General features: G+C 33.9%; 1 protein-coding gene and 1 long non-coding RNA gene across 3 annotated transcripts in view; both read right to left on the bottom strand.

Moving 5' to 3' along the window:
- Positions 1-13,450, bottom strand: part of pan (transcription factor pangolin) — a 148,244-nt gene extending 134,794 nt beyond the window's left edge. The window contains exon 1 of one of the 2 annotated variants that reach the window (XM_089710264.1): positions 13,196-13,450. The gene's annotated coding sequence lies outside the window, so the exon portion shown is untranslated. The remainder of the gene's footprint in view (positions 1-13,195) is intronic. The other variant, XM_089710263.1, reaches the window with a different exon arrangement.
- Positions 1-22,945, bottom strand: part of LOC149477658 (uncharacterized) — a 310,772-nt gene that overhangs the window by 236,810 nt on the left and 51,017 nt on the right. The window lies entirely within an intron of this gene.

Below are 22,945 nucleotides of genomic sequence, written 5' to 3'. Positions count from 1 at the left end.
GTCAGTTAGAGACCTGAACGACGCGATAGAGTACCGCTATTTCAGTAGTAGTAACACCTAGAAGGGTGAAGGTATTCTGGAAAGCGGAACTGAAGGCCCGGTCAGCAGCATCAGCCACCTAATAGACAGTGTTCAGTGCTGCACCACTATAATCTGCAAAATGACTCTGACGGTATGAAAATGTGGAGTACATTTTCAAAATATCAAATGATATAGTTGGAATAAAAATCCTATTTGCCTCCGTCTATCCAAAAGACATACGGAGTAGCTAGTAGTAGTTGGTTGAATTAGAATAAAGTAACTATAGTTAAAATCCTTTGTTACTGACTGGATAAATTTGGCTCTTTTCCTATCTGACGTTCTTATAGCTGTTGACTGCCTAGTGTTGTGCACAAACACTATTATTATAAACTAGCGGTCCGCCCCGGCTTCGCTCGTGGTACTTACGTTTTCTCTACATAAAAACCATCCTCGTACTTCAAGGAATATAAAAAGAATTATCGAAATCGGTTCAGCCGTTCTCGAGTTATGCGCTTACCAACACATTTTGCGATTCATTTTTATATAAGTACTAGCGGTCCGCCCCGGCTTCGCCCGTGGTACATATTTACGTTTTCTCTACATAAAAACCATCCTCGTACTTCAAGGAATATAATAAAAAAAGAATTATCGAAATCGGTTCAGCCGTTCTCGAGTTATGCGCTTACCAACATATTTTGCGATTCATTTTTATATATAAAAGATAAGAATAAGAAGATAAGTCACGTTATGTAGTCCCGAGGCTTTCGGTATATAAGTTCTGATGTAAATCATAATTATATCTTAAAACCGAATTGATTAAAAGTAACGTACTTGGCTGTAGTAATTGCAGTTTTGGGACACAGATAAGCTCCTTATCATTTTAGTCTCTTAAGTTCAGTATATTTGTTTCCAGTACAGAGTTTATGACCTATCAGTTTTAAATAAATAATTCATGCATTGTACTGAAAGTACTAGCCATGTTTAGATTATGATTGGTGGCGTTGGCTCTAAACATTAATAGCGCACGGTTTGGTTGGATGTTAAAAATCTGTGTAGAATCGCACCAAGCCGAAATAGCGGGTGGCTTCTACTACATTAGGGAAAATTACGTTAACACAAAATCGATGTTCGGAAATAGTGAGCAGCAAAAACAATGCACCACGTACCTTGGAGATGCTGCAGCACTCGATGAATTTGCGCCCAATTATCCGATGCGATACACGTGTTTTAATGGCCGCCGCGCGCGCACACAGCAGAGGAGCGGCTCGATCGAATGCGGAAGTACAAGTGTCGACCACAGATTAAGGTCTCGACTGTCGTGGTGCATGACAGTTGCAAAATAATTTGACAACCTTTGTTTGCATACTCTGTGCCAAACATCGATAATAGACACCACGATCAATTACACGGTAACGAAACATCCCGCCCACCAAAATGCCTATGGTATTTTCTGGTCAGACGATAAATAGAACATAATGGGAACGAGAACGATAAGAATGATCCGCATAATTATTGATGATACTTATTGATTACGATAAAACTAGTTACCTAACTAATTGATTCTGTATAACACGATAGATGTTACACAGACACGATATCTTATTGCTAACGATAACTTAATGTCTAGATACCTTACGATACTAAAGAAAGATAAACGATTTAAGCTAGTCCTCGATTGGTAGAGGGCATAACTTAACCAACGGTCTTTGAATTATATGATTTTTCGCTGTTTTAACTACTGCAATCCGAGCTACACCATCAGAACCGGGTAAAAGATCCACTACTCTGGCAAGAGACCATTGTAGTGGCGCACGATTTTCATCCTTAATTATCACCATTGAGCCTATCTGAAGCGGTTTAGAATCCTTAGTCCATTTGGCGCGTTGTGTTAGTGAATTAAGATACTCGTGTTTCCATTTGGACCAAAAACTCTGGTGAAATGATTGTAACAACTGCCACCGATGAAGCCGACTTATATTAACATTTGATAGATCTTCATCAGGGACAGCTGTCAAAGGCTCTAAGGTAAGGAAATGGCCTGGAGTTAAGACCGATAGATCATTTGGATCCGAACTGATTGGACAAAGCGGTCGCGAATTTAATACTGCTTCGATTTGCACGAAAAGCGTTGTAAGTTCTTCAAACGTAAGAACTTGATCACCAACTACACGAAGTAAATGAGATTTAGCCGCCTTGATTTGAATTTCCCATACACCACCGAAATGAGGAGCTGATGGAGGATTAAACTTAAATTCGATCTTTTCTAAATTAGAAGCTTGATGCATAAGAGACGATAATTGATTTCTTGCACCGATAAAGTTTGTTCCACAATCCGCGTGTATCACGTTACATCGACCACGGCGTGCCACAAAGCGTCGTAACGCAGCTATAAATGCGTCAGTGGACAGTGTAGACACCACCTCGAGGTGTACTGCTTTTGTTGTAAGACAAATAAAAAGACAAAGGTAAGCCTTTTCAATCTTAGCACCTCGATGTGGGCCTAATTTAATACGAAACGGTCCGCCGAAATCTACGCCTACTATAGAAAATGGTTTGACTTGATTAACACGGTATGACGGTAAATCACTCATAAACGGTTGTAATGGCTTCGGATTAGTTCGATAGCATTGTATACATTTGCTTAAACGATTGCGTACAGTACGTTTTGCCGATATGATCCAAAATTGTTGAAGAAGTAAGAAATGCGTAGTATTGATGCCCGGATGCAAGTAGTTACGATGAATGTTGTCGATAATTAAAAACGTTAATGGATGATCAGACGGTAGAAAGGCTGGATGCCTTTGTTCGTATTCTAAACCTGCGCGTGAAATTCTACCGCCCACCCTGAGAATACCTAATCGATCGATAAACGGATTGAGTTTTCGAAAAGGTTTCGATAAAGGTTTGTTCGATTTAAGATTAGCAATTTCGTTCGAAAAGACCTGACTCTGTACATGTTTAACGATTTTTAATAATGCGTTATGTCTTTCAACGTTATTAATGAAATTATTACGATTAGCTTGAGCTGGGTTTTTAGAGTTATTGATAAAACGATATACAAATGCCAAAATGTTAACGATTGTTTGAAATGATGAATAACGATTAAGTAAAGAGTCAATTATTGTTGGTTCGATTGGAGCTCTCTCTTCAGCGGAAAGAGCTACCTTCCGTTGCTCCTTCTCCATAACGACCTTCTCCTCATTTGATGTGACAACAGCTGTATCCGTAGGCCAAGTATCACTACCTTGGGTTAACCAGCACGGTCCCGCCCACCATAAGGCATTGTGCACAAGCTCACTCGGAAATAAACCTCGCGAACACAAATCAGCAGGATTATCACCTGAGGATACATGATGCCACCAGTCTGTAGGGGTGATATCCTGTATGTGACTGACACGATTCGCGACAAATGTTGTCCAACGCGAAGAATGAGAACGCAGCCAAGACAAAACGATAGTTGAGTCAGACCACAAATATACAGAATCAATATGAATACGAGAAAGATACGTATCTTTTACAAATTTGTAAAGATCTGATAGAAGAACTGCAGCACAGAGCTCGAGTCGTGGTAACGATGTATGTTTAAGAGGTGCAACTCGAGCCTTAGAGCAAACGAAGAAAACATGAATATTACCAACAGCATCTGTAACACGTAAATAGATGACAGCTCCGTATGCAAGGGTAGAACTGTCACAAAACCCATGTAGCTCATACGATACAGCATCCGTGCAGGTAAGTTTCCGAGGAATTAGAAGTTCACTCAAAAGATTAAGTTGAGTGCGATGTTTGTTCCATGTATTAATGATCTCGTTAGGCGGCGTTTGGTCCCATCCAACGCCGAGAATCCACAACTTCTGAATTAAACATTTTGATTGAATTGTGATGGGAGATAAAAAACCTAACGGATCGAAAACCCTAGCGAGTTCACTAAGAATTGAACGCTTAGTACATGGCCGATAAGTAGATTCAATTTCGAAAACGAACGTATCTGTGGATGGATTCCATTTAAGACCTAATACCTTAAGAATTTGATTATCAGAATTGTCTAACGATACGGATCCAGTCAAACAACTATCACTGGGTAGATCAGACAATAACTGCGGTTTATTACTAGCCCACTTCCTAAGTTCAAACTGTCCACACTTAAAAAGTTTAATAATCTGCGACTTTGCTTCCTGAGCGACCTCTAACGATGAAAATCCGGTTGTGACGTCATCACAATAAACATCAGACAGTAGTACTCGTTTTGCGAGTGGATAAGAATCTCCCTCATCTTCAGCGAGCTGTCGAAGAGTACGGCAAGCGAGAAACGGAGACGAAGCTAATCCATATGTGACTGTATTTAAACGATATTCTAAGAGGGGCTCATCAGGAGAACTCCTCCAGAAAATGCGTTGGTAATCACGATGTTCCTGCGCTACTACAATCTGTCTAAACATTTGACGAGCATCAGCCATGAAGACAACGTTGTGTTCCCTAAAGCGTAAAAGTAGATTTAAAATATTCGGTTGTAGCTTTGGGCCGATAAGTTGTGTGTCATTCAGTGACTTAGAATGTATATCCTTCGCAGAAGCGTCGAATACAACGCGGAGGCGTGTGGTCGCAGAGTCAGGGCGTAGAACGCAATGATGAGGTATGTAGTATTTTCCTGTGCCAACTTGTGCTACAGGCACGACTGTCATGTGACCACTTTCGATGTAATCAGACATAAAGTCGACATATTGCGATTTTAACAAAGCGTCACGTGACAACCTACGTTCGATAGCATAGAACCTACGCAAAGCAACTTCGCGAGAGCCCTCAAATGTAGGTTCTGAATTATTCTTAAATGGAATACGAACAATATAACGCCCAGATTCATCACGTGTGTGTTCTTCAACGAATTTACGTTCGCATAATAACTCATCTGGAGTTAGCATTGAAGTTTGCGGTACTGAATCTAATTCCCAAAAACGATGAACTAATGAATTTAAATCATTATCGATTACAGGCAACGTCTGCAACAGACTACTACATGAAATATTAGTTTTACCTAGAAGTAGCCAACCAAAGATTGAATTAAACGCGGTAGGTTGGTTGACACCTCCCTTGATATGTTGATTAAGAACAGAGTCAGCGAATACATCAGCAGCAAGCAAAATGTCAATGGGACCAGGTATATCGAAACCAGGGTCCGCTAACGGCAACGATTTAATATGGGACCAACTTGATGAATTAAGTTGAGCGATAGGTTGATCGCCACATATTTTAGATATGACGTGCATATCCAAGTTAAATAGAATTCGACCGTTAGTACCGATAGAACAAGTGACGTCACCAATAATAGGTGCATCCGCTTCCCCTATGCCACTAATTGCCGCGGTTGTTGAAGCCGGCGTTAAATTTAAAAGTTTTACTGCTGATTCTGTTATGAAATTGCTCTGACTGCCCGTATCAAACAGGGCACGAAACGATTGCATATTACCTGAAGCATCCTTAACCTGAACGATAGCTGTGGCTAACAGCACTGTATGATTCGTATGTGACCTTGACACCAGCGACGACCCGATTTGATTTGATTCGATCTTAGTGTTATGATCGCGATGGAGTAAGGTGTGATGTTTACGTTTACACATACGACACGAAAAAATAGATTTGCAATTTTTTAATTGATGTGATGGCTTCAGGCAATTAAAGCACCAATTGTTTTGAGTGGCAATAGCCATACGATCGTCAATCGATTTACTAATAAAATCTTGACAAGAAAAAATAGAATGCGACTTATGGCAATACGCGCAGTTGCTTGAATAAACTTTAGACTTATCGTTCGAATTACCTCTATTGTTCATAGCAACAAGTGCATTTGAATTGAAACGTTTCGTTGATTGATTTTGAGTAGTCGAAGGCTTTAAAGATTTGTTCACACCAGAAAAATGTGTATCTCGTAATAAGGCTTCGCATTTAGAACGCAAAAACCCCCTTAATTGATCATAAGACGGCAACTCCACGTTAGAATATTTCTCCTCAAAATCGCGGCGTAAGTTCTTGTCTAATTTTGATAAAATATGGTAAACTAAAACAAAATCCCAACGATCTATCGGTAACTCAATAGATTTTAAAATATTTAAATTTTCATCGAATAAGTCGAGTGACTTTTGAAACTCAGTTGCGTTGTTGTGCATGAAGTTAGTGTTTAAAATATCTTGCCAACAAGTAAAAGCTAATGTTCGTTTACATTTATAGCGATTAATAAGAGCTTCATACGCGTCACGATAATATTCATGAGTCATAGGGAACGCCTTAACCACCGATAACGCATCCCCGCTAAGAGAAGAAATTAAATAATGAAACTTTTCCGTGTCCGAAATTGACGTTGAGTTATGAATTAAAGAATTAAACGTATCATAAAACACAGGCCACTGCTTGATATTGCCCGAAAAATGTGGCAATGTAATTTTAGGTAAACGGATATTCGATGAATTGATGTTCGAGTTAATCGAATTATTTGTATCATGTTTAGTTAAACTAATATAAATAGACTGTATCTGAAAATATAATTCATCGAATTGTTCCTCAATTTCAGTTTCATTATTCGCGTCGTCCGACAGATCGATTATATTAAAATGAGCATTTTCGAAATTTGAAACGATTTGTTTAATTTCCTGATGATACGATAAAAATAGGTCGTATTGTGAACGATCACTCAAAGCTGCATTACCTATTTCTAACGCCTTCGATAATCTTTTAAGCGCTATAGTACGTTTTCTACGCAATGTCGATAAGTCCTTAGTCGTATAATATTCATCCACCGATTTAGATTTTAATTTTTTCAAAGAACCTAACTTCCGAGTTGTATGTTTAGTTAATAGAGACATCTTGTTAAATTTAAATTTATATATCGAATAAACAAAATGTAAAAACGTTTAAACACAAACAATTAAATAACAAAGTTAATCTTCGATGTAATTTTTCAAACAATGAAATAAAATGAAACAATGAAATTATTATTTCACCTTTACGCATATGAAGTTAAGGATGAAAATCGCATGAAACGGTAATGTGAATGAATACAGATTATAACTTACAATAACAAGTTAAAGTGATGATGCGCTGCGCGAGCCGCTAGAATGTTTTTCGATTTACCCCCGAGTATTAATATAAAATGAAATTATTTTATATTACGATTTAACCTAATATTACGTTTTAATATTAGTTATGTAGTTAGGATAAACTGTAACGTGAATGAATTATGTTTTGGAATGTGAAATTACTATAGGCCGATGTAAAATTAAGCACCGATGAAATATGTTATTGCTTAACTAGTTCCTACAATAATTAAACACTTTGACTTGTACTTCTGAATATGTATTAAGTTTTAGAATATGAAATTGTTTTAAGCCGATTGAATTTAAGCACCGAAAAAATAAGTGTTTGCTTAAATAGATCTTATAACAACTTCCTACTTTGTTAAACAAAGAACCTAATACGAACGGAATTGAATTTGATTTTAGATTATGAATTACGTGTGACCAGTAATACCATAAGCTTTTGAATATGATAATTGATACGCAAATTCCCTGGTTTCGGCACCAGAAATAATGTAGAATCGCACCAAGCCGAAATAGCGGGTGGCTTCTACTACATTAGGGAAAATTACGTTAACACAAAATCGATGTTCGGAAATAGTGAGCAGCAAAAACAATGCACCACGTACCTTGGAGATGCTGCAGCACTCGATGAATTTGCGCCCAATTATCCGATGCGATACACGTGTTTTAATGGCCGCCGCGCGCGCACACAGCAGAGGAGCGGCTCGATCGAATGCGGAAGTACAAGTGTCGACCACAGATTAAGGTCTCGACTGTCGTGGTGCATGACAGTTGCAAAATAATTTGACAACCTTTGTTTGCATACTCTGTGCCAAACATCGATAATAGACACCACGATCAATTACACGGTAACGAAACAATCTGTATTATAATTAAAACCGTTTACCTGTTTTGATATTTTATTGCCTTATTCAAGGGGTGACCTTTTAAATTTATTTCTGACCCCAAAAGTAAGGACCAAGTTCTCTTCTTGTCCGCTTGTAGCAGGTTAGGTTAAAACTGTGTGAGTTGAGACAGTTGGTAATTCTATGTTAAGATGATTCAATTGTGCTTCTACAGAGTTCTAATTGAATAAATAAAGGTTTGAGTTTGAGGTATTTTTGCCTCGTCGGGATCAGCTGTTGCTTCATTTTGTAAGTAACATCTAAATGCGTAATTGAAAGTCGTTACTGGCGCTTTCGCAGATTTACGCTAAAGATAGTGAAAATTGTAGTAACTTTAACTTTTCAAGCCCAAAAGGTTAACTAAGGTACGCTTGAACCAATCTCATAAGTTCTAATACTTTTAATCATTATGATTAACTTTTTGGTTCTTATTTGATTAACTTTTCATCTGGGATTGTTAATATATTATATAATATAAAAATTTGTGTGATTTATTGGTAGGTATGCTATCTGCACACCTTACTCTTTCAAATAAAGAAATAAGTAATTACTTATGTATTCAAATTCACATTGGCGTCCATATATTGTACACCAGGTGGGTAACAAACAGGTCTCAATGAAGTAAGCTTCAAATTACGGTCAAGTGTTTAATAGCTGTGTTTTACCTGAAAATAAAACACATATTAAATACTTACCTATATTTGAAGCTTACACTTAACTAGGGCATGCACCCGGGTTTACCCGGTTCCGAAAAACCCGGGTAAACCCGGGTTTTTTGATGATCTTAAGAACCGGGTCTGAATGATATGAAACCCGGTTCTCCCGGTTCCGACCAAAATATTAAAATATAAAGTATTATTTATATTTTGCTGCATTATTTTAACAAATTAATTCTATCTGGCAACGTCAGACACACGTGCATCGTGAATTTTCGTGCCACGCCTCAAGCGTGGCTCTGATTGGTTGTCTAACCTTAGATGCTATAAGTTTCCTACGGTTGTATTACCAAAAAAAAATGAGGCTTTGAAAATGACAAAAATTAGGCTACAGAAATATTTTTATTAGATTTGTCGTGAATTTGAAAAGCTGTTGATTTTACTGTTTCACGTCATGTTTTTGTTTTTGGTATCAAGCAATATAATGTATTCTTATATATATGTAGAATAGTATTCGATATAATCGTGAAATTTATACCGAATACTCAAGTCTACGGTTCCTTCATGATGTGAAAAAGTCAAACTCACAAGCCAACGCATCAAAAGATACAGCTGTAAATGCTAAAAATTTTCGTAAATTTTGACATTCGCATGGGACTCCAAACCTACAGGGTACTTCTCATGAACACAGAGCCTTGAAATTTGGTAAAAGTAACGTCAACACAGATAAAGGAAAAATTGCTAGAAACATATATTTTAAAGTTACAACATTATAAAAAATTGTTCGGAGCCTTGGGAGCGCGAGTCCGACTCGCACTTGGCCGGTTTTTTGCTTTACAGTTTGCAGTTAATGAATAAGGTTTAAGTTTATATGTGATATTATGATAACAAGGTACTTTTATAAGACTGATAAATAAAGAGAAGTATTGAAATTTTATTTCTTTATCAATTAAATAAAATAAGACACAAGCCGCGTAAAATAAAAGACCCATCAGGTACTTTTACAGTTACTTTTGTTTTATTTCGTATTTTTTTCCGAGGTATTATAAAAGAACCGGGTAACCCGGTTCTACCCGGTTCTGAGCTCGATTTGGAACCGGGTTTCAGAAACTTGGAACCGGACTCGGTTCTGCATGCCCTACACTTAACGTCCACCTGTTGTGGATTTCGACTCAATGAAAAACATCCAGCGCCCGACATTATCGTGCGCCCCGCCACCTGGTGGAGAGGTGTGCGAGAGAGATAGCATACATACAACGGAAAGAGAGGGAAAAATAGGCGGAAAAAGCTAGGTACCTTCTCAATGAAGTAAGCTTCAAATATAGGTAAGTATTTAATATGTGTTTTATTTTCAGGTAAAACACAGCTATTATCTATATAAGATAAGATGTAGAAACCATCTGACTTCAAATGCTTTCCATGAATTTATTCATTCAATTATGTTTATTTTATTGTAGAACATTCAGAACTGGATGTTTCATTTTGACGAATAAGTATCTGGTTTTCAGTTAACTATAAAAAGCGTAAAAGTCATAAAAACTATAATCGGAATAAATGCGCATTTTAACCCGCAAAAAACATTCTACAAATTACTCTATACAACTTCATAGAAACAAAAAAATACAGTTTCAAAATTAGAACGTGTTCTTTATTTCAAAAGTTGAACCAAAAATTCTATATTTAAATTGCGTTCTATTCGTTTTGAAACGATTTTCGAATTGGCAACTCGCGACTCTGTTGTCGCGTTTTACTGCGAGCCATAAAAAGGAAAAAGAATTTTCGAAATATATTTTTTTCCGTACAAAGAATCAAGGCGTTATAAATAATGCTCTTTTTACGCTGTCCGGTTCTTACTGAGAAACGTGTGGGCACAGATTTCTCGCCATTTCAAACATTTTTATGTTAATCTCCACTTTTTGTGGTGTTTGTGTTTGTAAGGATTTTCTGATGTTATAACGATTCAGGTTTAAATTAGATTATTTTAAGAGTCCTCCAATCATACCTTCTGATTGGAGCCGGCTAACGCAAATATCATAAAGCCTTCAGATAGGCAGCAATTTTGAACTATATAAATTGTTTACAAGGGCACTACAGTTTTATGATAAAATATAAAATTGTAAGTTAAGGACATCCCAAGTTTTTATACTGCAGGTGCGCGGACACACATTTGTTATTTTATAGGGGCAAATAAAAAATATTAATGGTATTAAAATTATCGACAGGACGACAGGACAGCTCTAGATGTCATTTGTATTGTAATTCCACTTGACATTCTACTATTCATTAACAATTTAGCAGAAATTGTTAGTGTTGCCATTTATGTACGAACAGTTGAATTTTTCTAAACGACATTCCGTTTTTTTTTCGATGGGGTTGCCCTAATACGTATCATATACGTAACAATTATAGTAACGATTATTTTTAATTGACTATGCAGACGATTTTACGGTTCTGGGGAATGTTTTGATGGACTTCATTTGTTTTAATTTGCACGTCAAATTAACCGCCATTTTGTTTTTATAAACGTAAGTAAGGTTTGCTCTTTGGTTATTGTTACAAACATATTTTAATTAATGTTAAACAAAACCCATTAACAAGGAATTTTTTACTAGTAGTTTTATGGTTTTATTTGTATCATTTTACACTTTATGGTAAGAATATCAATATTTTATGTAGATAACATGTAATTCAACAGCTCGGATTACTCGCGCTTCCATTTAAAAGTAACTTTGTATTTACAAAGTAAAAAATTGAAAAACAGTTGTTGTACATACAGAACTTTATATTTGATATAAATGTCAGGTCTGTCAATAATACATATTATGAATGCGTAAATTATCAGTTTTTCAGTGTTGTATTAAGTTGAAACAATTTAATTTTTATTTGTTGTTAAATAGTATTTACAAAGGCCATCCATAAAATATCAATAAATATTCGGTTTTTGTTTAAATTACACTCAAACTTTTAATTTTTTACCATCCGACTTCAAAAAAGGTTCTCATTTCAGCCCTAGTTATATTCTTTTTTTTATCATGTCTAACGATTTATTTTCACCTATGTAACAAATCATAATTGACAATCTACTGAAACGCATTTATTATAGGTATTGCATATTATGTAATATGCAATATAATAAATAGGTAATCTAGGTAAATAAATATCATTAATTTTTTTAGAACATGGACTTTGTACTTACCTACTGAATCATATTTCAATATTTTATTAAATATTTTAACATAGCTTAGCAGTTTGTTATTTGTTGTCAGCAAAAGTTAACATACAATATTTATATATTCAGGTATATTTACACAAATCTAATACTTTAATAGTGTTTTGTGATTAAATCAATTTATACTTATCAAAAACATTTTGTTAACTAAAGATTGAATGTGTAAGATTACATATTATGAATATTGTTAAGAATTTACTTGTTTTTATCATAACCTCTGTTTTAAATAGGTATGTTTGATAAAATAAATGGCATGTTTTAAAGACCACTAAATATAGATTGAAGATTACAAATGCCTAACTAGTTATAATGTGCAGTTTAGGTATATTTATACAGGTATGTATAATGTAACTGTTTTATAAATAAATGTTTGATTTTAAACAAGTGGTTTTTACTTATTTTTTTATTAGGGATGTTATGTATGTTCCGTCATCGTGGATTCAAGGTATACTAGGTACCTACCTATCTTTCTAATGATTAAATCGCGTTGATGTAAGTTATTAAATTGAAAAATATGCTGATTATACGTATTATTAAAGATTATTAAGCTAAAATAATAGGTATTACATTCATCATTTTAATGCTTAGTCGGTAAGATTGGTGCAGTAGAAATCGTGCCGACGGCAAGCGACACGTGGACGATAAACTTTAAAATTACGATTTTAAAGTAAATTTCATTAACTATTCAACATTTAATTCATATCTACATTGTTCCCGCTTTTTAAACCATTATAAAATATAATGTACATAAAGAAAACTATGCTATTTACTTGCGTTACAGAATGCGTTTCACATCATTTCCGCTAACAAGACACTTCAAAGAACTATTTATAAAATTCAATTGTTTTACTACAACCATAAAATTCTATTTCGAACACGCAAACAATAAACTTCTCCAGATTTGTTATTGCTTCTTTGTTTCATCTTTAAGTGGTAAGTTTAAGCTCGCCTAGTCTTATGTTAAGGTTATAATTTAAACGCTGACTAAAATGCTTAAATCACATTATTATCGTTCGAAAGTATCAGGTTGAACTAACATGCAAGTAAAGCAAATGGATGCAAAGTTCACGCTTCACGCGCTCACAACGCTTCACCGGAGGCGATAAAGTATTTAATTACATTATAAATTACACGACACACTTCTACAAGTCCGATAACGAGAAGCGAAGGCGCCAAATACACATAAAACTTGCGTATGGAAACATTCTTTCGGCCACACGCCCGATGCGACAGTAATTACGAGAGAATAATTCAAATGGCATCAAATCGTGGGCCACCGACCCCTCGCTGATGGGCCATAATTAATCGGACACATACCTAAACACGACGGTCATGGCGTTCACGCGCCGAACACCAAAAAACACGTTCAAAAACGCACTCCGTTTAACACAACACGCACGTTACATTCTTGTTATCACACACTGTTGTCGCTTGCACTCGCGATGCACGTAATGTACACTCATTATTTTGTTTATCGCCGGTAGTTTTGGTCGAGCGTGAAACAAACCACGACCGGTCGGGCTCTGCGACTCTACTGCAAACAACAATGCTGCGTCGCGCGCGAGAGCGAACTGGCACTCACACAAGATAAGGGCACGCACACTACGCCGCGGGCCGTGCACCGACGTGCGCATATAAAAAACCAACGATCGGTATGCAGACGTTCGGTTTGAGCAGGTCCTCGGCTTGACGCTGTTTTCGTCTGCGGTTCAGGGATGCTGCTTAATGAATCCGAATCACCACTCTTTGTGTGACGCTTTATTTATTATATAAACATTGTTTTCTTTGATAAATAACAAATTTAAAAACGAAGAAACATATTTTTCCCGATAATTTCATAAATAAGTCGTCGAATAACTAAACAGGTTGAAGTGAGCAGTGACATGTAATTAAACAATTCAAACTATCACAATTCACAATTTAATGATGTACATAATATTATATTCTTCTTCTTCAGATCTTATTCATAGAACATCATTCATTTTCCTTTTTCAAATAACATTTAATCTGGTTCATTTAAATTGGAATATTAGGATAAAACATAGTAATTTCGTTAAAATCTTTAAAATTATAAATATCAATGATGTCTTACGTCTAGCACAGATGTAAGCGAAAATATTGATAACGGTTCAATACCCATCAAACTTCCCCGGCTCAGGTATAAAATTCTTGGTATGGCAACATTAAAAACAAAAGAACGGCAGTCAGCGAACCTTGAGTGGGCAGGCGATACGATTCGAGCCTGCGCGCGAGTCAGCGCGCCATGTTGCTAGAGGCTAGAGCGGGACGGCGCTCTACAATCATGCGCGCATCCCGCTCGCTCCCTTGTTAGCGTTATTGCGTGCTGTAACTATACTCGTCAGCGCTGTACCACACACCCACACGCACATATTGTTATCTTACACGAAATTTATAACGAGCAAGTCGGATTTCGTCTCAGCGGACACTCCTAAATTCTTTGCGGAAGGATTTTTTCGAGTTTCGACGCCTTCGCCTTGGGCGTTATAAAATTATAGGAGCTAACGTGTGGCTAACGTATTTAGTTTGTAATTTTGGTAGCATTGTGCCGCTCTGATTACGAATACAATGAATGAACGGTGAATGGCTTAAATGTTGGTAGTTAATCAGAAACGATTCACTAGTGAAATGCGATATAATGAGGGATCAGATGACAAGCTCTCGACAGCGAATGTTTTAAATGTTTTTTAGTATTGTTTACACACCTAACGACTGTTTATTTGGATAAACAAGATTATAAAATCGTGTTTTAACGTATTTCACGGTTAAATAAGTTACGTTTAAATTTAGAGCGACTGTTATTCTGAGAAATATGTACTAAATACAAGCTCAATACCTACTGAATGTTCTGTTTTGTTTTCCTTTAGGCATCGATAATTTTAATCGTGTAATTGAATGTAACAAATGCTATTACAATTATCAATATTAATTGAATAAAATGTAATTATTAACATCATATTAGTGCAGTTATATTTTTATGCATGCATTAGTGCAAAATTTGTTTGTTTATGGCTGTTAAAGAGTTACCTACCTACTTAATACTTAAACAGAATACAGAGCGCAATTTCTTGAATAGAGAATAGAGATCCTTAATGTTGACTTTATATACAACTAGCTTTCCGCCCCCGGCTTCGCCCGCGCAGTCAAAGAAAAACCCGCATAGTTCCCGTTGGGATTTCCGGGATAAAACCTATCCTATGTCCCGGGGTAAAAAGTAGTAGCCTATGTCCTGTCTCGGGTATCAAAATATCTCCATACCAAATTTCATGCAAATTGGTTCAGTAGTTTAGGCGTGATTGAGTAACAGACAGACAGACAGAGTTACTTTCGCATTTATAATATTAGTATGGATTATGAAACTTTTAAGTTTGAATACTGTCACGTTACACTTTGAGTTGCATTATAAATTACCCTTTGATCATCTAGAATCTAGATTCTGTTCGAAATGATAAATAGGATTTATAATAATTAATTCCTATTAATTTTCCACAGTACAATAAGTACAGATTTAATCATTTTAAGTTTTAACACATATTTTACGATACTACGATTCGAAACATCAAAGTCTGGCGGGGTTGCGTTACAACTTTTTCAGAACCTTTTTGTCTCAATTTTTTTTCTCCTTGTTAACCACTGCGCAAACTATTATCTTTTTATTCTTATTAATAATGCATAATATATAAAAGTACCTACTTAATAAATACATATAAAGAGTATATATCTACTGGATACTATATGCTATATATAATTAATAATTATATATGAAGGTAAAATTGAGTGTAAATCACGTTTATTTTTTTTTAATTCATCATCCCACTTATATTTACACTGCAGGAAGACAGGTTGGGCCATAATCCACCACGCTGGCCAAGTGCGAGTTGGCATTTGTCACATGTCATATTTTTTTTGTTCTACAACAAGCAGATTTTCAGTTTTTTCTTCACTGATTTTCCTTTTATTTATTTCTTAGCTATTTTCGGATTTTATATACCTAAGTATCAGAAATAAACCATGGTAACAACATTTAGAAGTTATTTTAAAAGGCAAAAGGCCTTGAAAAGGTTAACGGGGATAAAAAGTTATGAGTTTGAGTGATTTATGAATGATTAAGTGAGTTTATATATATTATATAGGTATTATGCAGGTATCTATAGCTTGTATACTTTTAATGTATTATGTAAGTTAATTTATTTTGTAGGCGTCTCATGAAATTATAAATTAGGTAAGTAGGTACCTAGTACTTGTAAACGTAGTATATTATTATTAGTCTGTGCTAGTACCACAGCTAGTACCTACCTACCTAATTGGAAATGTGTTTAAAAGATTTGTCCATAATCCATTCTTTAAAAAATAAATATAGAAAAATCATAGTAAATGTGGTGTAATACTGAAAATTATAGTCTTTCATTTGTTTTTTATTTGATTTAAAAAATGTTGAGAATATTTTCCTTTTATATATTTTGTCTAAAATACGATAGGTACCTACCTACCTAAGTCATGCGTGAAAAGGAATTATAATTTATAATGTTGCTCCAGTTTCAGGACTGATAAAGTCACAAATATGTAGTCAGCCATGTGTTAAATAAATACACTTTACGACCACTTAAACTTATATGTAATATAAATAAATAAATAAATAAATAAATAAATAAATCATTTATTGCATAAAAACATGGTACATACAAAGATATTAAGATGAAAATTAAGGAACATTCATGTTTTTACTATAGTTACATAGCATACAATAATTATTATTAATTCACAAAATGAATGAGAATGATTAGTTAGTTACAATTTAATAATACGAGTCAGGAGTATTGTCAGTTAAAATTAGTTTTATACATAAATCATAGTCATACAGTCAATCAAATATCAAAATCATTATTTTATATTATTTATACATTTTTCATATTATACAGAAATTCATTTAAGTTGTAAAAACAATTCTCTAACAAGTATTTAATTAATTTATTTTTAAATCCTGGAAGAGGAACCCCTTGCAGGTCTTTTGGAATTTTATTAAATATCTGAATACCTATGTAAGGAACATTTTTTTTGTACAAAGTTAATTTAGGCCTCGGTAAAAACAATTTGTTTGGATATCTTGTTAATTTTGTTTAAAATATTGAGGATATATATATATATAGGTAGGTACCCAGAAATTGTGACAGTAGGTTACATCTAATTTATTTTTAATCTATAGTCTATACCATAAATAAAATTGGTCTATCTGTTTGTAATAACTCATTTACGCACGAGAAACCGCGGGACGCAGATAGTTGAAAACACAGGTTGAAAATAAATGAAACTTATACCTACTATAGGTGCCTACTTAGCAGCTACATATTGTAATTTATATGAAATAAAAAATCCTTTCTCCAAGCAAATAACAAGCAACTATGGGATATTACTCGTGAATAATCCAAAATTACCGCGATATGATTTCTTGTCAAGCGACGGTAACCTGAGCCGTGTTATACGAGCCAATGATGTCATTGTTTCTTACTTGGCTTTCAACGTGTTTTCGTTTTAATTCGTGATTAATTATAGTATGTAGTGTGAAAGTTTATTAAAATTAATAAGGATGAAATTTTGGGACTTCAAAAAGTTAGGTCAATTGCCTTGTCTTGTTTGATGTTACGCGAGTAATAAAAAAGAAAATAAGAGTAAAATTTTAAATGAATTTGAAGTGTTTTAATTAATGCAGCTTATTGAATAGAATTTCAGGAGAACCCACATGACCGATTTTGATGAAATTTGGCACAGATAATCTTTAGACCCTGTGAAAGAACATAGGCTACCTTTTATTGCGAAATATGTACCACGGGCGAAGCCGGGGCGGACCGCTAGTACTTAATAAAACTAGAATACTAATTATCTGTTTGTGTAATTGACTTTTTAAATTTAATTGACTTGTAAATCTTATATATAAAATTCTCGTGTCACAATGTTAGTCTGCATAATATACTCCTCCGAAACGGGTGGACCGATTCTCATGAAATTTTCTGTGCATATCGGGTAAGTCTGAGAATCGGCCAACATCTATTTTTCATATGTACCACGGGCGAAGCCGGGGCGGACCGCTAGTTTTCTTATAAATTTTAGTCGACACTTTAAGTTGGTCTCCATGGCAAACCGCTGGAAACTGCAAGTTTAAGATTTTGTCACAGGACAATACCTAGTTATATTATAACGGGTTGGTATAATATTTATAGGTAGGTCCTAGGACTCCTAGGCAAATTGTATAATTTCGTTTACAACGCGCGCAGTTTGCCGCACAATCAGTGAACAATGAACATAGGTACCAAATATTAACCAATAAATAAAGCTAACACGTAAATCCGTTTAATTTTTATAAGTAAGCCTTAAAAATATCCTGATTCCAAACTAAATTACCTACCAAATAATGATTTGTTAAATAATTAGTTTAAAGTAGAAAAATTAGGGCCCCGTGTTCAGCAATAGAAAAAATTTTCATTTTTGAAAATCAATGTGTGAAACCTCTGTGATAAATATTTCCATATGTATGAAATATCCATAATAGGTATTTACTTTACGAAATATTATACATATATCTGAATCTAACTGTTCTTCAATAAGTTTTAAATAATAACTTACAAAAAGCACACAACGCCATCTAGTTTCAAAATATGCAAACTTGCGATACTGAAAAGTTGAAAACCATATTTGTAAAAATTTAATTATATTGTACATAAAATTATTGATATTAAATATGTTTGATATTAAATTAATATAAGAAAAGATACGTTTTCATGTCTTGCCTTATTTTTAATCTCGCAATAACATTGGATACCTATTTGAATTACCTTTACCTATATGTATAATTTTACGGTAGAACAGAATTAACCCTTTGAAATACAATATTTTAATTTATGAGGTTTGTCTTTAATTTCTATTCTACTACCTATTCGAATTATGCAATATTATGATTTTTTTATCATTATATTATTATCCCTTAAATTGATTTCGTCCGTTTTAAAGGACATAGTATTTATACACATGCTGGCTCTGTTACAGTAGACCTAGGCATTGCCAATTGGTATATTAGGAAGGTACTAGCTATGTCCTTCGCGTACATGCAGACTATTTTGCTTATAATGTTATATTATTAGTCAGAATACGATTGTAAGTATAGTATTTTGACATAATTTTTACATATTTTACAATATTTGTATTAAAAATCTTAGTTTGTTTATGATGTCCCATAAAACGGACGTTGACAACTTGGAGTATACACTAGGGTATTCTTCACATGTCCTATGTAACGGACGTTGCCAATCAGGCCCTCCATTTTCAACGTCATCATTTTGATATATTTTTCTTTATTTTTATTATATTTAACAGGAGCATGACTTGGCACTCAATAAAAAATTCCCTCACTACCTCTGACGGAAGCTGAAGAGTCTGGCGTTGAGTTGAGATGACGATTTCGAAGGAAATGTAGACCTACGGGAGTGATTTCACTATGATAACAGTGTCAATCATTTACTCCCAGCACCATACCTCCGGAATTATACGACATATCGATTTGAGTCACAATGAAGATCCAAAAAGTCAGAATTTTTACCATCAAAAAAATATTATTGCTGCAGAATTACAGCCCTTACATGCGGTGCGAGATGAATCTTCCCTACTTCTCAGTAGTTCTTCAGCCACAGTATCATGTTACTTACCAGAAATACCACCTAATATTTGAAAATTTAAATAATAATACCTTACAAATTAAAAAACTGGCAGCAAATGGATATATATTATGCCAAAGAATCCAAAAAAAAGCGATTTCAATTTCCTGTTTGTTTTGGTACTTCAGGCATGGTATACGACTTCTTTGCATACGATAAAGCAAACACATTACAATCTGTACAATTTAGTGAATGGGAAGAGGACTTTCTTGGTGTATAAGAATAAGTTCTCAGGCTATGTAATACTATTTCTATCCTAATTCTTAGCCAATTCTTATGCTGTGACTTTTGATAGTGTCGTTTTTTAAAATCCATTATTTTTAACGATATCGTTAAAGTTTTAACCAATATTTTAAGACAGATGTTTGAAAAGCTTATACTTGATCGTCCATAATTATAATTTGATAATAATTTTCAATTACAGAGTTGAAAATGTGCATTTTATATATGTACCACGGTTGCAGGAATAATGTGCAATGTCCGTTATATGTGACGGTTCGAACATGTACATATAATTGGCAATGTCCGTTTTATGTGACATAGTGAAAACAATAGAAAAAATTTAAATTTTTAAATTTTTTTTTCATTTTCCTCTTTTCTATCCTAATTCCAACACATCCTCCAAATTTGGACATTATACACCCAAGTTATCTAGGGGTGACAAGATGATGTGTGGTTATGACGCGCCATCTATCGTTATGTATAGAAAGTAAACCTATCTTACACGATAAAAAATAAAAATATATAAATAGCAAGTAAAAACGTTTTGTGAAAAATAAAAAATCATACACTATTAATTTTTTTTAGTTTTTAATTTCAAATATTATGTGTACAACTGTTTTCAGACAAAAAGTTTGCATTAGTTTTAAATACTAGACATAGATGGCGCTTTAACTAATAAAGATATGAAAAAAAAAATAATTAGACCCGTGATTAGACCTCATATTGTTATTAATAAATTTGTTCTTCTTATTTCTAAACTTGTTCTTCAAATTTATAATGGTAAGTAAAGATTAATTGTGCCTTATTTATCAAAATTTTCATAAGATATATATATATATACAGATGTACTTCACTGCGCCATCTTGTGACAAATATAGCAAAAGATTTCGAACATGTCTTCGCATAAATTGCAACTGTTGCCGTAATTATCGAATAGATGGCGCTATCCGGTATGTATCTACTTCGTTTTGTATTTTTAACCTACTTCAAAGAAGGAGGTTATCAATTTGATGTGTAAGTATGTAATAGTTCAAAGAATAAATGTTTGCGTTTGTGTTAATATTGTAAGAATTACACAGTTTTTTGGATTATTATAATATGTTAATAACTGTAAGTATACGAAGTCACAGACGAAGTTATACACGCGCGCTGAATTTCATGAGACTCGTGTTTTTTTTTGTATGTTTGTCCATGTTGTATAAAGCTCATGTTGGTTTCATTGATCAGTGCAAGTTTGTTCAAAATCGATAAGTGTTTTTTGAGGTACATATTATAATATGTTTACGGCTAAATGATATAGAAGTCACACCTATTGTAATACTATGCTATACATTTCACCAGGAAAACAGCGTCACAACGTAGATGTAGCTTCCATATTATCTACTCTTTAAAATTTCTCATTTATAAAGCATTTCAATGCTATTAAAATAAATACCTATAAATTTCGGACTTATTTTCCAAAATGAGATAGTAACATCACTACATAGTATAAAAGAAAGTCGCTTTCCGCTGTCCATCCCTATGTATGCTTATCTAGATCTTTAAAACTGGCAAACGGATTTTGATGCGATTTTTAATAGATAGAGTGGTTCTCAAGGAAAGTTTTAGTACATAATTTGTTTGTTTTAAAATAAATCAACTCACTTATGTGACGAAAAGGTAAAAATCCACGTCAGATGGTAGGTATGTAACTATGTAATAAAGAAGGCATATACATGTGCCATCATATTTTATGGCTGTTAAAAATGTATACTGCCGAAACTAAAAATGAATAAAAAAAGACGTGTGGCACTCGGGGACTGCCGCGGTAAAGCTATTGCATGCTATGCCTTCAAGCCACACCTCCGCGCCCGTCCCCGTGGGGAGCGTGAGGTATTTTCGTTGTGGAATTTCTGGATTCTGTCCCCGCGCTCAAGGCCCGCGATAGAAGCTATGCAATAGCCTAATAATAATTAATTTTTATTACTATTCTGTGGTATAGCACCTACTTTTATCTTTTGATGATGATGATGACGTGGTAAATACTTGTAATAAAGATGTTATATTAAGTACTGGTCGACGTAATAATATCATTTATTAATAGGTAATACATTTGATATCATTAAATGAAATGAAATGTAACAGGTATATAACAAAAAAGTTCAGCTGATTGTAGATTTTCTTCGTCGTTTTCTTTTTCAAACTACGACATTGTAAATTAATTTTATAAAGACTAAGCTGGGTCAATAATGTCGATCACTAATTCATTATTCTGAAAAATTCTCATCCTATTGACTATACAGTGTTTAAAATTACAAAATAAAATCCCTCTCTAGTCAATGTTCAATTTTATTACTAAAAGTGTTCATCAGACGTGTTAAGTTGAGGCTGTCAACAAGGTCATATGCTTATAGAACATAGTGACTTGACGAACACGTTTATTTGTTTGTTTCCTTAAAAAAACTATAAAAACTGCGAGTATAATATTTTATAGACACCATATTAGTATAATGAAGATTCTCAAAATCATCGAATTTGATAATATTAAAATAGAGATATGAAATAATATAAAATAAATGAACAAAGCCTTGTAATGATATCAAACAAACTTGTTTGTATGTATAACTGCTTTCCGAACTGGGCGTAAATTATAATTTACGCGTAAATTATAATTTACACCCGCCGAAAGCTTTTCATCATTGACATTATAATATTAAGAGATTTTTTTTCTATATTGGCTATTTTACATTAAAAATTTTCCTCTCAAAAAATATTATTTGAAAAATTGTGAAAGAAAAGTAATAACACTTTTGGGATATGTTTCTGCGTAAATGGATGTAAGAATATAATATGTATGAAGACATCTTTGAATATTTTTAGCATTTTGTGATATTTCATCTTAATTGTGTAGGTTGAGTACACGATCTATTAATTATGATAAAAACAGGATTACAAATTTTTTATCAATACATTTCTTTCTTTGTACATCCATATATTATAAATTTTTATGTAATTTTATGAAATATTTTTTTCCTATTTTAGTAGAGTTCCGCTCTACAATTTCCATTTTAAACGTTGAGACGAATCACGAAAAATAAAACTTTTATACATTCATAAAAAAGTTAATAATGATTGAGGTAAATCT

The sequence above is a fragment of the Colias philodice genome, chromosome 24, assembly GCF_061535455.1.
Source record: "Colias philodice isolate Cphi_HAF_F1 chromosome 24, ilColPhil1 Martin Lab GWU primary, whole genome shotgun sequence".
Lineage (NCBI taxonomy): Eukaryota > Metazoa > Arthropoda > Insecta > Lepidoptera > Pieridae > Colias > Colias philodice.
This window is presented reverse-complemented; position numbering and strand designations above follow the sequence as displayed.